Source organism: Cyprinus carpio, chromosome B13 (genome assembly GCF_018340385.1).
Source record: "Cyprinus carpio isolate SPL01 chromosome B13, ASM1834038v1, whole genome shotgun sequence".
NCBI classification, from domain to species: domain Eukaryota; kingdom Metazoa; phylum Chordata; class Actinopteri; order Cypriniformes; family Cyprinidae; genus Cyprinus; species Cyprinus carpio.
Window position 1 is genome coordinate 3,203,453 of NC_056609.1, and position 14,315 is coordinate 3,217,767.

At 37.3% G+C, this 14,315-nt stretch overlaps 1 pseudogene; it reads left to right on the forward strand.

Annotated features, from left to right (window-relative positions):
- Positions 1-10,101: 10,101 nt before the first annotated feature.
- LOC122139345 lies at positions 10,102-10,711 on the forward strand (annotated as a pseudogene).
- Positions 10,712-14,315: the final 3,604 nt, after the last annotated feature.

A 14,315-nucleotide genomic window follows, 5' to 3' on the forward strand; every position in this document is an offset into this window, starting at 1 on the left:
CTTTTCATTCCACCCACTTGCCGCTGCTAGGGTTCGAAATTCCAGGGAGTACTCAGATACAGATCTTTTGGAGTTGATCGCTGACAGAGGAATTGCCTACAGGACGTCCAAACACTTCCTTGAAATGATTTATGAAACTTTGTACGGACGATGTAACCTCTGTTTCCTGGAACCATAGCCCCTCTGCCCATCGTAACGCTGCCCCGGAAAGCTGCTGGATTATGAATGAGATCTTGGATATTTCTGTGGGATATTGATGAGCATGTTGTTCGAGAGCAAGTGAACATTGCAGCAGAAACCCTTGCAGTCCTCTGCCCGGCCAGAGAAGGGCGCTGGTCGAGAGATGGTGTTCGTGACATACATCAGCGTGGGAGTGGGGTTTGCAGACGCACTGTCTTCGTGCTGTGCCGGATTCATTGCTGTGATCGGTCAAGCCTTCTGTCAGGACATAGACAAGAGCCAGAGGTAAGTGAATCCAAGCACAGTACTTTATTTACAAGCTTGTAAATGCAAGGTAAGTAGGCAATGTTTTCAGGTGCAGGTTCAGTGCAAATCACTCAGTGCGGGGTGTAAGCAGGTGAGTAAGTCTTTTGCAGATATGTCAGTGCCACTCAGTCACAGATTGTTAATACTTGTCTCTTCCACAGATCACTCTCAGAAACGGAGGCTATCAAGCAGGCTCGGAGACAACACAGGAGATTCGGGGAATCACTGGATTTCAGGCCACGGGGCAGTGCTCAGGAATTCTGGAGGCAGTAGAATAATGACACAGAGTTAGTGTTCAAAGGTAAGTATACTTTACGTCATAGAATCTGCGGTGCATCAGTTGATCATGAGACAGCATTCGGTGGTCTGTTCCTGTTGGAGGCTTGACGCTGAATTGGGGCTGTGGTGAGTGTTTTATACTGTTCCTGTGATGAGGTTGCTTATGGTGAACAGGTGCGGGTGATTAGTATTCTGGTGAACGTGATTGTTGTGAGATGGATGGGACCGGGCTTGACTGGTCCCTGATACTAACGGGTTTAGTTACAGTGTAATGCATTTATTAAACATTTCTCTAAAATTTCCAAACTCATTATAGATTCGACAGTATTAAGGTTTTATCATGATAGACTAAGTGCGGTGGCACACAACATACCTTTATGTTAAAATTAAATAAATCCACTTCTCATCAAGAACATGGTCTTTGTTTTAATAAAATACCAATGATTATATAGATTAATTATGCATACTTTATAGCAACTTTAACATATTCTTTATTCTTTCAAGCAGACATATTTATTTATAAAAATAAATTTAGATTAATCTTTGGGGCTACTAAAGTTTTTCAGTCAACTTAATCACTTAAGACGTAATCATCTGTTATTACGTGAATACTTGGAGAATTACACACACAATGATGTCGAATTGTCTGTTATTAGAGACGCGCTTTCTGTGTGTGTATGCTACGGTGTCTGTGCTTAGAAAACCGGACCGAATTGACCTCTCTCTTGCATCATCAGATTTATCTATGTCTGCTCTTCTCTTACTCCCACATATTGACGTTTTTGAACATTTTATGAAATGTGCAGCAAGTGTATGTTAGCTTATGTCCCGCCGGTTCATGTACGCATCTAACCTCCGAACCGCAGCAGATTCGTTCCGAAACTGAATGAATCCCAAATCGTCCCTCCCTAACATTTTCATCTTGTTTTTATTCGCTGATGAAAATTTCAATATATTTTTTGTCTTAGTTTTTGTCGTTCAAAAAGAGTTTTAGTCACTGATCTATATATGACTGGATCACACATCGCGTACTAAACTGCCAACCGGCAGTGAAGCCCCCGGAAGTGTTCGATCCGCCATCTTACTATTCCCTACCAGCAGAGAGAACCATTGAATCACATGCAAACCGCTGACCTAAAATCACCCGATTTGAAGCAAATCAGTCAAACGGGATTAGTTTTTATGTTGTGTGCATGTAAATTAATGTTTACTTCGGATGTTATCCGCAGTGTTTGCGGTCTTTTGGGGCAGTATAAGAGATATATTTAAATGTTTAGGTGCGTGTGTCTGCTGCGCACTGACGACACAGGTAATGATCCAACACAAAATATAGCCCATTTCTTTATGAACATAATTATTTTGGAATTATTAAACATGAACATATTAGTATCAGAATCGGATTTGAATATATTACAATGAATAATACAATAGCCTCTGTTAATATTGCTCTATAATGAAATTAAAAGCTTAACTTACCATCTTGTTCTATATTATAGATCAGTGGTTTAAGTTCGTTATCGTCTCGTTGTTGTCAGTGAAAAAAATGTCATTGACGAACATTATGACAAAAAATGATTCGTCAACGAAATTAACACTGCACTTATAAACCATGGGACAAACACCCAATATAGACACGTCCAGCTAAACCCCAGAATAAAACTCCAATCAGACCAAATCAAATGATTATAATTTATAAAGAAAATGATCTAAAATACTGGACAGAAGCAGTGGATCAAACAGAGATTAGGGACAGCAGCTGCTGATGGAGCGGCAACAGCACTCTGCAAAAAAAAAAAAAAAACAGTTCTTGCACCAAGCTGTATTGCACAGCCGTGACTTTAAAGGGCACCTATTATGCCACACTTTACTGATTCTGTGACTTCTAAGCTCTGAGACACTGCTTATGATTTATGGGAATTAAACAATGGTGGATTTTTTTCATTACAAACACACTGCCAACACACATTTAGTCCAAACATGTAAAAGTGAATTTTGGATCATAGGGGCCCTATAACTGCAACTTCATAATAAAGAATAGCTGATTTAAATAACAGATTAGGTAACATTGTTTTATTGTGTGAGGTTTGACTAAAGCTAGTTATCATTTAATGCCAAAAGAAACGCTTTTCTTTTTTTTTTTTTTTCGTTTTTTTTTTTACTTTGATAAATGATGGAATGCTCCTCTTCGTGATCTTTGCATGCTTTGACCACAGCAGTTCACAGTTCACTTTCAGTCGCAATTGCTGTTCCATCTGCAGCTGTTGCTTAAAGTCACTATTATGAACAGGCAGAATATCTGAGCGCAGTGATTGACCTTAAACTAACAAAAGTCCTGACCATGTATAGACTCTGTGAACACAGTCCACGAACACAAACAGACTGTTCTCCCACTCAACACTAAATCAAGTGGAATCTCTTTTTAACGGCATGCCCTCATTTTCCTCACTTTACAAACCATGAAAAAGACTTGCTAGGAGAAACCTCAGGAAATGCAAACCTGGCTGTCCTTTCATGATAAAAATAACCGTTGCAACAGGACCACTGACCGCACAATAACATCACAGATAACACTGAAATAAAACACTTTGTGTACAGTTATTATTTGATCAAACCTTTCTTCTAAATTTGAATGTAAAGTTAATGCTTTGGCAATGTAAAGCCTTTCAACCATCCAAATAAAGCCAATTGAATCCTCAAACTGCCAAGGACTCGCCAAGTGGATGGTGAATTAGATTAGCTCCAAACCCCCATAAAGCAATCATAATATTTTTATGAATTAGAAAATAGTGAGGGATTGTATCTCCCAGCTGGACTGGGAACACTTTGGGATCCCCTGGAGGAGCTGGAGAAAGTTGCTGAGGAAGAAACTCAACAAAAACGTGAGCATCCCTATTTATTCTACCCGATATCAGGGGCCTCAGTTATAAGATGTTGCACAGAAACCATCCTAAATTTGATCTTCCTTATCTCTCAAACACACATATGTGTGATTCATAAAATGAAGGTACGCACAGAAAATGCATGTACGCCACTCTTTCAGATGTGAAATCTATGAATCGCAAATGATCTTGGACTTGCGCGCAACTTAATGGTTTTAGCTGTCTGTAAATGACTCCTAATTAATGTCATTAACATATAAAAGATCAGCAGTCATGTCGAGTGCTTTGAGCTGCTTCTCTGCTGTCGGTGTTCCAGGAAAGCCATGAAGCCTGCAGATGGTCAGGATCTCTTCCTGCCTCCCAGCAGACTTGGCCTGGCCAAGATCCTGTCATCTTCCTGAGCCTGTGGGATTTCAGACAGCCAGCGCCCCTCATTATAGCATATGGCTATTTCATATGAGAAGGATATTAATATATACACACTGTTGAGTATAATCTGTTTGATGTAACACTTATGTCATCTAGGGGTTTGAGGTGTTCAGACAGTAGCACAGTGACACACATGCTGCTCTAGCATTTCTGAGCTTAAATAACATTTTTCTGAAAATGTGTTTGACTTTGGTATGTACTGTTCATGACTTTACTGTTGTTTATTTCATCTCCCCCTCCAGATTTTTACGTTTAGAGTAGGGCTGTCAAAAACAACACATTTATTTCTGCAAATAAATAACTAACTAAATAAATAATAATAATAATTTTACTGTTTAATGCATTAAAAATAATTATCTCAATTAATGTAGCATCCATTTTTCCTATTCTGAACTAGCTATGCTAATGTGTTTTTCCCCACATACTCTCACTGGAGTTACAGTATGTCTGCGTCTTTCCTGGTTCAGTTCTTCTGAGATATGATAGATATGAGATATGAGAGTCCTTTGCATCATTAAACACTACAATTAGTCGATCTAGTGAGTGCACATGTCTGAATCATAAATGTTTCTGCCCGTTCAGTCACAACACGAAAATACTATCAAAATTAATTTCTTATTTATTTAAAAAATGATTAAATTGTTTTAAAAAAAAAAAAAAAAACAGAGAGAGCTTGTAGGGACAGATACAGAATCATCACTTTACCATATACAGCACACTATATTAAAGGAAAAGCTAAATTACATTTACATTATAATGAAATTACATTAGTGAGGATTATTTTAAGTTCACTTAAATTTATAGTTATAATATTTTTTAATGTTCTGTAACAGTTTAAAGGGATACTCCATCCCAAAATGAAAATTTTGTCATTAATCACTTACCCCCATGTCGTTCCAAACCCGTAAAAGCTTCGTACGTCTTTGGAACACAATTTAAGATATTTTGGATGAAAAGCTGGAGGCTTGAGACTGTCCCATAGACTGCCATGTAAATAACAGTGTCAAGGTCCATAAAAGGTATGAAAGTCATCATCAGAATACTCCATCTGCCATCAGACGTGCAATCTGGTTTATATGAACCGATGGGAACACTTTTTGTTATCGAAGAAAACAAAAATAACGACTTTATTCAGCAATTCAATAACGGTCTCCTCTGTGTGTCTCCATATCACCGTATGCTGTATATGCTCTTCTGTGTCATCCGCGCCACAAGGATGCACTGTTTCTAAATGTATTTAGCTTTGATTTGAAATAAAACAGCGCATCATTGTAGCATGGCTGATACAGGAGAGCATACGGTGATAAGGAGAGACACAGAGGAGGCTGTTGACAAAGGAATTGTTGGATAAAGTTTTCTTCGCTTACAAAAAGTGTTCCCGTTGCTTCATATAACCCAGATTGCACGTCTGATGGCAGATGGAGTATTCTGACGATGTCTTTCATATCTTTTCTGGACCTTGACACTGTTATTTATTTGGCAGTCTATGGGACAGTCACAGTCCTTTTCATCCAAAATATCTTAAATTGTGTTCCGAGGAGCTTTTACGGGTTTGGAACGAAATGGGAGTAAGTGATTAATGACAAAATTTTCATTTTGGGGTGGAGTATACCTTTAAGCTTCTTAAATGTAAAAAAAAAAAAAAAAATTAATATATGGCACAAATTTTACTGTTATGTTGAATCAGTATATTTATTCCCAGAATAAATTTTATTTTTATAAATATTTTCACACTGAATCTCCAAATTAATGTAAATACAACATGAAGACTAAGATGCCTCTGTCGAATGCCTTTTTCTCCAATGTTTCCATTGTACTGAAAAAAAATTAAAAAATAAAAATATCTATCTATCTATCTATCTATCTATCTATCTATCTATCTATATATACACACACAGACACACACACACACACACACACACTATGGAAGTCTACGGCCACCAGCAACTATTCGGTTTCCAACATTCTTCAAACATCTTGTTTTGTATTCAGCAGAAAAAAGAAACACATACAGGTTTGGAACAGCTTGAGGGTGAGTAAATAATGACAGAGATTTAATTTCCGAGTGAACTATCCCTTTAAAGTTGCTAGTTTGTTATATGGCTATAGCTATGTTTCCATTCACCTATTTTTATGTGCATTTTGGAATAATGCATAAAAAAATTATCTGATAAAAAAAAAAAAAAGGTGCATAAACTACGATGGAAACACACTTACATCAAAAAAGTAATGTGACTTTGCACAAAGGGACTGGATAACGACTAACCAGCGGATTGATCTGGTTGCACAGCATGCTTGAAATTGTCTTCCACGAATGTGTTCTCAAACAGAAGCATTCATCTCTGAAATGTTATATATTGTGTGTTACCTCAGACATCCAGAACACAGTGTACTGTCCTTACCTCAAGTGTGCGATCAGACAATATTTCCATGTTACTTGAGGATGCACAATGCTTTCTGTAGCAGTTTGTTTCTGTAACTTCCTGCAGTGATACAAATGATTTCATAAACAACAATGACTAAAACTGTTTACTGAGCAATCTACCAGTGTGTGAAACCAGACAGAAACAAACATCAGTGAAGAGAAATTCAGACGCAGTGAACCTGTCAGACTGACCACTGAATCTAGATCTGATGACGCTTTGTAATGCCACTCTTTTGCATGTGCTCAAATCTCTGCATATCTCATCTGCTTCCTGCATCCCACATAAAACCCACAAGCAGAAATAATCATCATACAGTTTTTTTTGTATAATATAATGCTGTATAATACAGCTTAAATCCAAATTTCACCTTTAAAATAACAAAAATAAAGTCAATTTATCTCTTTCCCCGCCAGTGTAAAAAAATAAAAATAAATTAATAATAATAATAATAATAATAAAAATAATAATAATAATAATTGCAAGCCAGTGCCAGCATTTTTGATGATTTTCACAAAAATTTCATGGCTCCCAGAATATTTAGTTGTATGAATATATCAACATGCAATACATCAAATTAAAATCCATTTTATTCTAGCTTCAAACATTATTTTTTTTTTTTCATAAAAAGTAACATTTTGATTTCAAATACTACATCTGGATTATATTCAGTATGATGATCAAAGCAAAGATGCCATAGATCACTTCCATCAGCACTCCCAAAGCTTGCATTCACTCCGTCACATTATAAAGTTTTCATTCATATGCTGTTTATTGTAGATTGCTGCGCGTTATTTTTCATATGCATTTGCTTATATGAGATTGCTCGTTTCTGTGTCTTCCTCGTCTGTGTTTTTGATCGGGAGATTCTGGACTCATTCAGGAGATGTGAAATACTGGCCCTTCTGTGTTTAGCGGGACTGAGTTAATAAATCAAGCCAAAGAAATGAAAGACTTTAGGTCTGAATGCTATTTAGGTGCAACTGAAGAGAGTTTTGAAAGCTATGGGATTGCTAAAGTGTTGTTTACAAATGTTTATTTCTTGCTATAGTGATATTCATACCATGATATGGGAAGAATCATTTGACAGGAGTGTTAGATATTCTCCGGTCGAGCTCTGATTCCAGAACTTTCCAGCCTTCTCCCGCTTTGACGCTTTTGGCCTCCGCATCAGCATGTCAATATATGGAGCTGAAAATGTTGTGTTTGGTTCACTGCATATAAACATGACACACACACACACACACACACACACACACTAATGGGAATGTCAGGATGTATGAAGGGGTTTGAGCACAGAAGCGTTTCTCTCACCTCTGATGTATTGACACGGGTTAATTTGTTCAGGGCACTTAAGGATAGAACGCCACAGCTAGAGGAACTGGCTCTCTAGTAACATTTATAGTGTAAACCTATTTAAAAAAGTTTTTCATTTTTTCAGAATATTTTCTTTTTTTTTTCTTGTCATCACTTCAATGACAACACTTGTTGATTACATAGTCACACAGTATTAATAAAGTATGCTTAATTTATTGATTAATTACATGAATACTGATTAATACCGAATAATTTTTATTTGAATGATCACTCAGTAGGTTATTTAACCGTTTATAACTATGTCTTTAGAAAAGATTTTCTCTTTTTGTCAAACACATTAAATGCACAAATTGATGTTATTTCTTATTTACATATAATGCAAGGATTGTCAAACTTTCTGTCAGCCGAACCTGTTTCACCTAATATATTCACTTGAACTATACCCCTGAGAATTTAAAATAAATGTTTTAATAAATTAAGTAACATTCTCTGACTTTGGTTAATGGTCACATGATTTGCAGGAAAACAAATAAAATATTTCATCTTTTTTTTTAAGTATTATTATTTTGATTGTTACTTTAAAATTATTATTTTTTTATTAAAAAAAATTATGACTTAATAGCTTTTTATCAAAATCATAAACCCCAGTTTGGGAAAACTTGATGTAATGCAATGTTTAATGGACTTTCTTTTTGTATTTTTATATCAATATAGTAACATGATTATCCTATATTACTAACAGCAAGTTTTGTCATGTAATTTGGAATCAGTAATGTAAGTAATCTACCCAGAACTGCTAAACCATTAGAAAAAGTATTGCTGTGCTTATATCGGAAGATAATAGAAGAATATAACCCCAAAATATCATGGACATACTACTGTACACACTTTGACAGTTTTCACTGAGGCACTGTTAGTAAATTTCACAAATAATTATGAAGGCAAGTAACATTAAATTAAACATAATTTAAAGTAGAAGACTTAAGGAAAATAAATAAATAAAAAACATGGTAGTACTGTGGTTCTTGTGTCTATTTTACTATGGCAGTTTTAGTGTTTGCGCCATCTGCTGAAGTCACCTTTATAATAATTACTGTTTCTCCCGCATTTAAAATGACGGGTTCAGAGCAAGCAGTGTGATGATCTGAACATCGATGTTTAAGTTGTGGCATTACCTTACTCTGGCATTATGGCTTGCCCATCCACATCCCTCTGATCCTGATAGAAATTGCATTGCTTGAATTAAAAGTCTTATAAAAAAAAAAAGAAAAGAAAAGAAAAAAGAAACATTTTCTTACAAACTTATGTGTTTTCTTTTGATAAAATATGTCATGAAAATTAATCGAATATGGGTAACAGATAAATTAAAACTACAATTACCTTCAATTTACAAATGACAATTAACAGGATTGATAAAACACTTTTAATTAAAAGCCACTATTAGTCACCATTGAGTGTTTGTAATAACTTCTAACTGCGATACAGTGTGGATTGTGGTCAAATGATGAGGCAGAAATATATTGTTAGTAACATTTTAGAAGAACTATGCGGGGAAAATATGCAATTATGTGAAAGAAAAGTAAAGTAACCAGTAGTGCAACTAATTACCATTATCAGAAAGTAATAAGTAAACTAATAAACCTAAAATTATTTTTGGAAGGAATAACTAGTAACGAGTAGCTAAGAAATTAAATATTTTGAGTAACGAGCCCAATATTGTTCATAGCTAATGATGAACTATACACTAGGTATACCTGCGGGAACTGATATTAATACAGTACATTAGTCACAATTTAACATGTATTTGTAGTGCTATAAAAAGACATGGACATGCACCTTCATTGCTGGTTTGTAGACACTGTTTTGACACTGCTTTCCACTGTTAGAGCTGATCTGAAACAAGGGTTTAATTTCCCTTCAGACATTAATAAGTAATCTAAGTCACAATTATCCATCCTTCACAACTGAGGTATTTTGAAAGTTGGGAGGTTGAATTGGAGATTTGTAAGTTTTGTTGAAGGCTATGTAAGTTTAATAGATGTTTATTGGTCATCTTGTAAAATGAGAGTGTGACTGGTGAGGCATCATCAGTTCTCTCTATGCTGCCCCCCAATGGACGAATCCGGAACTACCTGGAAAGTTCATGAACTTGCTGGTGCTGATGAACACACAGTATAAAGGCAAGAGACTCACAGAACCAGAGTCAAATCTAAAAGCCTTACGACGCCACCAGAGAGACAACTCGACTGAGGAGCAAACCTAAAAGCCACTGAAAATGTTGAGCCTGCATGGATTTCCAGCCTTCCCTCAGCTCATTCATGGGGATGGACTGGCCAGTGCGCAGCCTCTGGCCAGAGATCACACCTCTTTACAGACACGGAGAGGAGCTGAAGGAGCTGAAGAGCAGCCTGGAGCAGCTGGAGAAACTTCAGCAAAAGATCTTTGAGGAGATCCAGCAGATACCACCCTCGCAGGAGATCTACCCAGTCGCCTGCACAATGGAGAAAGAGGGTAGCGGCTTCTCTTTGACACTGGACACTAAAGACTTTTGCCCAGAAGAACTGTCAGTCAGACAGGTGGGCAGGAAGCTGCATGTCAGCGGAAAGAGCGAGCGAGAAGAAGCATGAGGATGGGAAGGGCTCGTACTCTTACAGAACACAAGAGTTCAGACGGGTGTTTTGATCTGCCTCAAGGAGTGAATCCTGAAGCGGTGACCTGCTCCATGGCTGGTGGAAAGCTCTACATACAGGCACCAGTAAATCAGCCATCTGAAGCAGCTGAGAGGATGCTGCCCATTGACTGTCAAACTGTGAATACAACGCAGCCAGAGAGAGCCGAGGCACAGCACGACACCAGCGCCACACAGAAGAGCTGAAAGCACTGAGGACAAGACCTACTCATCTCTGCTAGACTACATGATGACTCATTTTATATTTTTATATATAAATCTTGTGTCTTTGGTTATTGTTTTATAGTTTAAAGGATTAGTTCACTTTCAAATTAAAATTTCCCGATAATTTACTCACCCACATGTCATCCAAAATGTTTATGTATTTTTTTTCTTCATTCGAAAAGAAATTAAGGTTTTGATGAAAAAAAGTGTATATGCTTTATAAACTCTTTTCTCTCACTTCTGCCGACTGTCAAAACTGGAAGCCGCTCCAGTGGATGATGTAGCACTTTGGCATTGCGTGATTAGTGATGAGTGCAAACAAAATGCCATTCATGAATTAGAAGCACAAAATGAGAATTTATTAAGGAAAATGTTGGATGATTTCTATATAAACCATGAGGAGACTGGTTTTCCTTTGCTAAAGTAAGGAAACGTTGTTTCCTTTTCTCCTACATTTCCCAGAGGCACACGCGAAACCCATACGTGCTACATCATCTGCTGGAACGGCTTCCGTGTTTGACAGTCGGCAGAAATGAGAGAAAAGTGTTTATAAAGCATATACATTTATTATTATTTATTTTTTTAAATGACCAATCGTTTCGCTATAAGACCCTTATTCATCATCTGGTATCGTTTATAGCCATTTGAAGCTGCACTGAAACTGTAATTTTGACCTTCAACCATTTGGAGTCCATTGAAATTTACTACATGGAGAAAAATCCTGGAATGTTTTCATCAAAAACCTTAATTTCTTTTTGACTGAAGAAAGAATTACATAAACATCTTGGATGACATGGGGGTGAGTAAATTAGCAGGAAATTTTAATTTGAAAGTGAACTAATCCTCTAAGTGCTGTACTTGAAAATTTTTTTTTTTTTATTGAACTGAATATAAACATAATAAGTTAAAATTACATCTTCAGTTGATTTGTTCTTCTTTTCATCATAAAGAAATGTTGTAAATCAAACCCAGAAGTCATGCCTGTATGAGGGGGTATAAACAGTGAAAATTTTGTCCATTTTGTCCAAAACAGACATTATATTTGTAAATACTCATCTACAATAACAAACGCTGGATAATATTTACAGTAATGAATAAAATGACAAAAATTTAAACACTGACATTTTCTTATAATGTTTCAGTGGTTAATGATAAACATCTAAATTGAGGTATAATACAAAAACGTGTATATAAAAAAATATTTAAAATAAATATTTTACTACAGATGGAAAGTGCTGATGTCTGATCTTTGGTGTTTTAAAGTTGAGTCACTGCAAGCCTAGTGAAGCCGTTAGTTTCACTGCATTTAGCGTCACTAGTTTTTAAATTATCTAGTTTTTCAGTAGGAAAGCTACTTTACTGATGTTACAGCAGGGCATTGATATAAGCTACAACATTGCGTTCTTAGATTAAATATAAATCACAATAAGTTTTAGTGCAAACAAACAAAAACAATTTTTCCTTTCTCTTTGGAGTGTTACAAGCTCTTGGTGCATAAAGAAGATCTGTAAAGTTGCAAAGACTAAAGTCTCAAATCCAAAGAGATATTCTTTATAAAAGTAAAGACTTGTCCACACCCTCCTAAAACACCTCGATCTAACACGCCCCCACATCTCTACTTCATGATGTGGGAAGATTTGCATAATGCCGCCCAAATGTCACGCAAAGAAAGAAGCCGTACCTTTTATTCTCACTGTTGCCGGCAGCGTCATTTTATGGAGAAGATGTGTGTTTCATTGTGAAAGTGAAACTACTTTGTTTGGCCTTCCAAAAGAGAATGATATCCGCTTCGTCATGCCTGGAGCTGAAAATAAATAAATAAATAAATAAAACGCTGAGAACAAAAAAAATTATGAATAAACCGCTGAGAACACTGCATAGCCCATACACCAGGACGTTTGACTGCACACAGGAAATACATTAGTCTAAGCAAAAATCTAAAACGTTTTTTTTTTTCAGTACATACATGAGATTTCCATGTTCCACTTTTAAGATGTATCACCTAGCCACAACCGATGCCACAACACAAGCATAACATTCACAAACATAAACGCAAGCATAGTGCTGCGTGCATGATTTGGCATGAAAGAATGCGAGCATATTACATTTTACATATTAAATAGAGAAAACACAATTTCATTGTTCTCGTATAAAGTACACAATAACTCATTAACACCTCAAATTTCTATAAACTGTGGTAAACAGTCCACCAGAGAGAGAGAGAGAGAGAGAGAGAGAGAGAGAGAGAGAGCAGATGGACTACAAGAACGCTAAAGTTTTACTCTACAACCGGTTCAATGCAAGTGGCAGATAGAGCAGACTTAAAAGAATGGAACACATTCTGCAAACCCCTCTACTGTTTTTAAGATAACAACCAGAAAGTCTAATTAATATTATACGAATATTCTGCATGGCAGAGACAGGAGTTAACAACAAGCACAGTGTCATATCTGCGAAAAAACAGCATCTAACTTATGAGAATTTTGCCACTCCAAACGTGGCTTTGCACTCTGGAGTGACGCTGATAAACTCCCTTATGAGGTCCTGAACATTAATGCGATCCAAAATGTCTTTCTGGACATGTAGTAATGCCGTATGAGTCAGTCTCTTCTGAGTGACAGAGTTACAGAGCCAAGTTTTCAGACAGCGAAGCGCGGAGAAGGATCTCTCTGAGGAAGCAGTAGACACAGGTAAACAAAAACACAACTGGAGCAGCTTCTCCACCTCCTTAAAGAGTCCTCTTGTTTGTGGTTGAAGGTTTGACATATAAAGTCCAAGTTCCTGGACTGTGCGGAGTGTTTCTTTTTTGGTGCGGTCGCCCAGCATCCTTAGTTGCAAATGTAGAGACGCTCTGTCCATGTTACTGGGAAGCTGAAGGGAACTCAGCTCGGCCTCTGTGCACACTGTGAATCCATGAGAATTTCCTTGCTCTGTGCTGCAATAGTCATCTCAGCTTGGTCAAACTTGCGCTCTATTTCTGATGTCACTAGATCAAGTGCCTCATAATATTCACGTCGCCACAGTGATTCACCCTTTTCTGACACAATATCCTCCACCGCTGTTGTGCTGCGAAAACGAGCTGGCGTCCTGCTTGTCCTGCTAGAGTCCGGCGGTTCACTGATGCACAGGTTTTTGTTTTTGTCAAAATCTCCTCCACAGCTCTCTCGTCTCTTAGTGCGCATATGTGTTTTTTGAGCGTATATATGCACTGGAGCGCACCAGAAACATTTGCTTGTGCACTCTGCAGACTTCTTGCTACGGCCTCGCAAGGCCCAAAGACTGCCTCACAGCAGAAAAGCCCCAAAACAGTTCTACCCTTCTTAGCTTGCTTGAGAAGCCCAGCTACTTTTGCCCGTATCTCACCACGAACGCCTGGATCCTGCTGCAGTGTAAATAGTGTTTCCAAAATTGGGCCATAGGCATGGCAAATCCTTGATATTGCTTTTGTCCTCACACACCACCGTGTTGGACACAGCCCAAGAATGTTGCACACAACATCTTTATCACCAAACAAAGACCGGTACACGTTTTGGCGTTTGGCTGACTCTCTGATGAGTGTGGCAACGCTCTGCACAAAGTTGAGTGCATCTGCTACCAGACGAACATCCC